Source organism: Phacochoerus africanus, chromosome 8, assembly GCF_016906955.1.
Source record: "Phacochoerus africanus isolate WHEZ1 chromosome 8, ROS_Pafr_v1, whole genome shotgun sequence".
In the NCBI taxonomy this organism is placed as follows: Eukaryota; Metazoa; Chordata; class Mammalia; order Artiodactyla; family Suidae; genus Phacochoerus; species Phacochoerus africanus.
This window is the reverse complement of record NC_062551.1, coordinates 51,136,822-51,142,915: the sequence shown is the minus strand read 5'-3', so window position 1 is coordinate 51,142,915 and position 6,094 is coordinate 51,136,822. Positions and strand designations below refer to the sequence as shown.

Sequence of the window (6,094 nt, the reverse complement as noted above, 5' to 3'; positions counted from 1 at the left end):
GGAAGATTAGGGATGAAGTTAAAGTTGGGGTCCAGAAAAGGGAGGGTGTCAGGCATAGGGCTAGGTGAGGGTCAGTAGGGGGGGAAGGTTTGGTGGCTGGTATTCCCAGGGGGGAAAAAACCTTTGAGTCAGTAAATACTTGGGAAGGCCAAGCTGTCAAAATTGCTGAATGAAATAAAATGACGTCAGCTGGGCCATTGCCTGGGGAAAAGTGTTTCAGGTAGGCAAAAAAGCAAGAGCAAAGGCCCTGAGGCACAGACCTGCTTGATAGAGGGGCCTGTGTGATTGGAGTGGGAGGAGTGGTACGCAGTGTAAGGAGTAGTGGGAAGGGGCTGGGTATTCTTGGACCCGGAGGCCATGGTAAGATGTTTTCATTTTACGGAGATGGGAAAACTCTGGAGGGTTTTGAGCTGATGTGGTTGGACCAGAGGTTTTTTGTCTTTTTAGGGCCGAACCCATGGCAATGGAAGGAAGTTCCCAGGCTAGGGGTCCAACTGGAGCTGTAGCTTCAGTAGTCCATGTGGGAGGTGATGGAGGCAGTAGGGGAGGTGAGAAGAGGTCGTTGGATTTGAATGTATGTGGTAATTTTTTTTTTTTTTTTTGCTGTGCCTGTGGCATATAGAAGCTCCTGAGCCAGGGATCCAGATCCTTAACTCACTGAGCTGCCAGGGAACTCCTAGACATTTTTCTTTACTCAAGTGCCAAAATATCTGTTGAAAGTATAAATAAGTGAATGGATAGCTTCACTGGGTCTGTTATAATTCCTTGGAGTTTATCGCATGGATGCCATGGTTTTCCAGCTTCCACATCCAGGGAATCACCTGGAAGCTTGTATAATTGAGCAAATGTGAATCTATTTCCTTATTATTCCCTCTCACATTGAAAAAAAAATAGTAGCTTTGTTCTTTCTCTTCTTACTTTTTTTTTTTTTTTTGTCTTTATAGGGCTGCACCTGCTGCATATGGACATTCCCAGGCTAGGGGTTGAATCGGAGCTGCTGCTGCTGCCGGCCGCCACAGCCACAACAACACCAGATCTGAGCCGTGTCTGTGACCTACACCATAGCCCACAGCAACGCCAGATCCTTAACCCACTGAGCGGGGCCAGGGATCGAACCTGCCACTTCATGCTTCCTAGCCGGATTTGTTTCTGCCGCACCATGACGGGAATGCCTCTCTTCTTAGTTTTTACTTAGCAGTGTATCTTGGTGATCTTTCTACACAAGGACATAGCAAGCTCCCTCATTCATTTATTCATTCATTGCTTTGTCTGTTCATTTATTCACAGCCGTGTAGCATTCCATTGTATAAACACATCATAAATTTTGAACCAGTCCTTAGTGAATGGGCCTTTCAGGTGTTTCCAGCTCTTTGCATTTGCAAACTATCCTGCCCTGAGGAACCACATCCATGCCATTTTCCATGCACGTGAAAGTGTCAGTGCCATAGGTTCCTAGAAGCTCATTTTCTGGGTCAAAAGGCAGGCGCATTTGTGGCTTTGGAAGATACTGCCAAATTGTCCACCAGTACTCTTTGCCAGCAAAGTAGGAGCAGGGCAGTGTTTCCTACTCAGGGATGGTCCTGGTGCTGAACGGAAACTTTAAAAATTTCAGAAGGGAAGCTTTGTCCCAAAGGGTTTGATGTAGGAACCTGGAGGCTGGGTGGGAGGGTGGGGAGAGGAAGAGAGGGAGGCAAAGAGAGGAGGAGAGAGAGGAAAGAAGGGGGGAGACAGAGGCGGGAGAAAGGGAGGAGGGGAGAGAGAAGGGGGAGGGGAGAGAGGGTGGGGAGGGGGGAGGGGAAAGAGAGGGAGGTGGGCATGTGGGGTGGGGGCTTCTGAGTGTGCTCCCTCTGTTGAATTCTTTCACCCACCCACTGCCAATAGTTGGCATCCTAAATATTGATTCTCTTGCCTCCTTTTTCTCACTTGGACCATAAGGGATCCTCCAAACGTGTAGTGATGGTTAAATAGGTCATTTAGAGATAAGTTGTATAGCTAAAAAGTTACTTGTTTTGCTGCTCAACACACGGCATCATTGCTGGCTTCCTGGGGTTTGTGAGACGCCCCGGGTTACCTTCGCGGTAATACCTGCTTAGGAACCACTGCCGCAGGCAGGCAGCAGACACCTGTAGGGTTTTCTGCAGGGCGAGGAACTTGTGACAACGAAATTCTCCTGTTCCTTCAAAGGAAAACAGCAGTAACAACACCCGCTCTGCCCCCTCTGTGATGCTGCCGTCGTCCTGGGGTCGGACAGACAATGGGGCGGTGGGGTTGGTGGGGTTGGTGAGGGCAGAGCGTTCATCTTCTGTACGCTGAGGTCAGGCAGGAAAAAAGCCAGCAAAGAAACTGCCTTCCTGTTCCCCAAAAAGTCCCCCCCCCCCAGGTTGTTCCCCCCCTTCTCCCCTTCCAAATCCCGAGGTCCTCTCGCTGCCCAAGGCGGGAAATGAAACCTGCCCGACCCCTCCCAGCGGATGACTCATCGGAGCCACACCCTTTGGGCATCTCTGGCCCCTGCTGGAAAGGAGAGCCTGACTAGCTCTTGTCTGACTTTGGCTCCTGACCAAAGTCTGACATCTCTCCTTTTCCTGCTTTATGCGTCAGCCAGAGGGAAACTCTTGCGGCCCTAAATCCATCATGTTGGCTCACCTTCAGGCCAGAACACTTCCCCTCTGTTCTTGACTAGCTAATGGCTACTCCCACTTTAGGTCGTGGCTGAGTCATCCCCTCCTGCTGGAAGCCTTCCTAGGAACCTCCCCCTCACCCCCACCTGCAGTCCTTCCTCTGGTTTCCCCCAAGTCCCTGAGCTCTGCTGTCCCAGCCCTGCCCACTGAGTTATCACTCTCTAGGGATGGATCTGTGTCACCCACTGGGCTGGAAGTCACAGAGGCAGAACCCAGGGCTGCACAGCCCACAGCTAGACAGTGACGATTCAACTTCCTCATCTGTACAGTGGAGCTAAGAATAGCATCCACTTTCCAGGGTTTGGGGAAATAAATGGAAAGGATGCGTTAAAGCCCTTTAGCCCAAAGTCTCTCATAAATATCACGGTGGGGGAGGGGTTGTGGCTGCTCTTGTCAAGCATCTCAGTGTGATCTCCAGTAGAGCTGACCCCTCCCCCACGATGCTCGCTTGGACCCTCAGGCTGTTCAGAGGTCCCCTCTGGGCTCCCATGTCTGAGCCCTGACTACTCTGGGTTGTCACTGCCTGGGATAATTCTGTCTCCCCCACTGGACTGTGAATCCTGGGGGGAGGTATGGGGATATGGCTGTCATGGTCAGTCACCTCTGGGTCCCCAGTACTGCCCAGCACAGGACCCCACACAGACCAATTGCTGGAAGAAGTCATGTTGAATGAATGAATGAATGGCTTTAGTGGTTACTTGATCTGTTATATGTCCTTTATTTCTTTCCCACTCTAGTATATACAATTAGGTTTTCTGTAAATATTAGAATTTAGAGAAAACTTACTCCTTATAAGTTGTATGTGTGTGTTTGTATGTGAAAGAGAGAGTGAACTTGAGAGAGCTTGAGGAAGAGCCTTTGGGTGTGTTTGAAAGAGGGAAGGGGTTGAAGGTGGGTGGGAAGGTGGGAAGCGGAGAGGGCTGAGGACTTGGGCAAAGGATGGGCTGAATTTGGGGGCTCTAATGTATAAACTGTGAAGGCAGAAACCAAGTCTGTCTTGTTCACAGCAGTGTTGCTGGCATCTAGCATGAGCCTGCCACGTAGAAGATGCTCAATAAATACTTCTTCTTTTTTTTTTTTGTCTTTTTGCCTTTTCTAGGGCCACACCCGCGGCATATGGAGGTTCCCAGGCTAGTGGGCAAATCGGACCTGTAGCTGCTGTCCTACACCACAGCCAGAGCAACTCGGGATCCGAGCCGTCTGCAACCTACACCACAGCTCACGGCAACGCCGGATCCTTAACCCACTGAGCAAGGCCAGGGATCGAACCCGCAACCTCATGGTTCCTAGTCGGATTCATTAACTGCTGAGCCATGATGGGAACTCCAATAAATACTTCTTGAGAGAATGAATGAACCAGACTTTGTTAAAGTAGCCTAGGAACCTTGCTGTGCCTCTGTAACTGTGGATCGCCGTATATTCTGAGTAGGTCTCAACAGGGAGTAAAATTCTTTAGGTCCCTCTCAGGGAGTAGTGAGAACACAGCACCTGGCTTATCAGCAGCGGAAGCAAACATATGGCTGCTGACCTCACCCTCTTGTCCAAGCTCTCAGCAGACATTAGCAATCGATGCAGGCCCTCCTTCCTGGCAAGCATGCCAGCAGACAACAATAATTGATACAAGTGCTCCTTCCAGGGGAGCCTGCGTGGATTCCCAGAATTCTTAGTACAAATCTTTGAGGACCCACTGCCAAGTCTATCAAGAGAAGAAATATATTTGTCAACCCTGGCAAAATGGATGTGAAAAATAAGAGGTGGGGACAGACATTATGGTCACAGTTTAGAGCTGGAAATCCCTTGTGCATTTGGCTTTGTTTATTCTCAATCCTGCAGGCCTTTGCTCACCCTATGAGGACAGAAAAGAGCTAGGTTAGTGTTTTACTCCATGCTGCAGAACTTTTTGGGCTCAAAAGCATTTCTCTTTTTTTTTCTTAATTTTCTTTTATAGTTTACTTTTTTTAAAATTTAAGTATAGTTGATTTACAACGTTGTGTCATTTTTTTGCCGTATAGCAAAGTAACCCAGTCATACATACATATATATACATTCCTTTTATTATTATTATTATTGCTTTTTAGGGCCGCATCCGCAGCCTATGGAGGTTCCCAGGCTAGGGGCTGGATCAGAGCTACACTGCCAGCCTACACCACGGCCACAGCAACGTGGGATCCTTAACCCACTGAGTGAGGCCAGGGATCGAAACCCGCAACTTCATGGTTCCTGGTCGGATTCATTTCCGCTGAGCCACGATGGGAACTCCTGGGGGTTTTTTTTGTTTGTTTTTGGTTTTTTTTAATACTATCTTCCACCATGTTCTAACCTAAGAAATTAGACAGAGTTCCCTGAGCTATACCCTAGGACCCCATTACTTATCCATTCTTTTTTTTTTTTTTTGTCTTTTTGCCATTTCTGGGGCCGCTCCAGCGGCATATGGAGGTTCCCAGGCTAGGGGCCGAATCGGAGCTGTAGCCACCAGCAACGCAGGATCCGAGCCGCGTCTGCAACCTACACCACAGCTCACGGCAACGCTGGATCGTTAACCCACTGAGCAAGGGCAGGGATCGAACCCGCAATCTCATGGTTCCTGGTCGGATTCGTTAACCACTGCGCCACTACGGGAACTCCTACTTATCCATTCTAAATGTAATAGCTTGCATCTACCAACCCCAAACTCCCCATCTCTCTCCCTCCCCCTTGGCAAACACAAGTCTGATTTCCATGTCCGTGATCTGTGTCTGTTTTGTAGACAGGATCATTTGTGCCATGTTTTGGGTCCACATATAAATGATATCACACAATATTTGTTTTTCCCTTTCTGACTTCACTTAGTATGAGAATATCTAGTTGCATCCATGCTGTTGCAAATGGCATTATTTTGTCATTTTTTTCTGGCTGAGTACTATTCCATGGTGTGTAGGTACCACATCTTCTTAATCCATTCATCTGTCAGTGGACATTCAGGTTGTTACCATGTCTTGGCTATTGCGAATAGTGCTGCAATGAATACAGAGGTGCATGTGCCCAGGAGTGGGATTGCTGGATCCTATGGGAATTCTATATTTAGTTTTCCGAGGAGCCTCTATGCTGTTTTCCATAGTGGTTGTACCAATTTACAGTCCCACCAGCCTTTCCTCCCTCCCTCCTCCCTTCCTTCCCTTTCCTTCCCTTTCCCTTCTCCCTCCCTCCCTCCCTCCCCTCAGCCAGTGTTTATGAGTGTCCATCATGAACTGGCAATATTGTAGCTTCCAAGGATAAAGTGTTGAGCAAAGGAACACGCAGTTCCTGCCCTTTGTGACTCAGACTCGACTGGGGAGACAGATTCGTCAAAATATCACCCGCACTTATAAAAGTGGCAAAGTTTGATGACTATGGAGGAGAGGTTTGCTGAATGTGTGCAGCTGAGAGGGGATGTGAAA

General features: G+C 48.6%; 1 long non-coding RNA gene across 1 annotated transcript in view; it reads left to right on the top strand.

The window, feature by feature from the left end:
- The window catches only part of LOC125132594 (uncharacterized), a 66,395-nt gene that overhangs the window by 29,644 nt on the left and 30,657 nt on the right, over positions 1-6,094 (top strand). The window lies entirely within an intron of this gene.